Below are 1,168 nucleotides of genomic sequence, written 5' to 3' on the forward strand. Positions count from 1 at the left end.
AAGGCTAAACAACAGAGACACTGAAGATAATAGCATAGCTGGTTCAAGTCTTACTCCAATATCCAGAGTAAACTTGACTGGGGCATAACTGCACTTAACCCATTCATAAGTTTTAAATTTTTCTTTAAACAAATACATATGAACCCAGGCACATTGTAGAATGCCAGAAAAACAATTAAACTAGAAGAATATGAAGAAATAGAATGAACTCAATAAAATGGAGTGTGTTTTTTAAAACACAAATCAGTTCACTCCATGCTTCTGCTTTAAGTCCTCATTAGGTACTCACTTGCCATGAAGTTGATTTTGATTCATAGTAACCCTGTAAGACAGAGCACACTCCTCCTTAAGTTTTCCAAGACCGTAAAACTCTACAGAAACAGACTGCCTCATCTTTCTTTTGTGGCGCAGCTGGTTAGTTTGAACTCCTGACCTTGCTGATAGCAGCATAATGCTTACCCTACTGTACCACCAGGGCTCCTTAAGTCTTCATTCATTTCCTATTGCTTTTTCTAGTTGTTGTTAGTTGCTGTCAAGTAGGTTCTGACTCATAGCGACCCTAGGCACACCAGAAAGGAACACTTCCTGTTCCTGAACTTTCCTTACAACTGTTGTTATGCTTGTATCCATTTTTGTTGCCACTGTGTCAGCCCATCTCACTGGGGAGTCTTCCTCTTTTTTTCTGGCCTTCCACTTTGCCAAGTATGATGTCCTTCTCCAGGTATTGGTGCCTCCTAACAACATGTCCAAAGTACAAGAGACAAATCTTGTCATCCTCACTTCTAAGGAGCACTGTAGCTGCACTTCATCCAGAATAGATTTGTGTGTTCTTCTGGTAGTCCATGGTGCTTTCAATGTTCTTATCCCACAACATAATAGAAATGCAGCAATTCTGCAGTCTTCCTTATTCATTGTCCAACTTTCACATGCATATGAGGCAATTTAAAATAGCATGGCAAGGGTCAGGCACATGTTTTCTTCAAAGTTACATTTTTGATCTTGAACACTTTAAAGAGGTTTTTCGTTTATTTGTTTGTTTGTTTTTGGAGCAGATTTGTCTAATGCAATACGTCCTTTGGTTTCTTGATTGCTGCTTCATGAGCATTGATTATAAATACAAGTAAAATTAAGTCTTTACAACTAGACCAATAAACAATTTCATTATAAA

This window comes from Chrysochloris asiatica, unplaced genomic scaffold (assembly GCF_000296735.1).
Source record: "Chrysochloris asiatica unplaced genomic scaffold, ChrAsi1.0 scaffold00019, whole genome shotgun sequence".
Lineage (NCBI taxonomy): Eukaryota > Metazoa > Chordata > Mammalia > Afrosoricida > Chrysochloridae > Chrysochloris > Chrysochloris asiatica.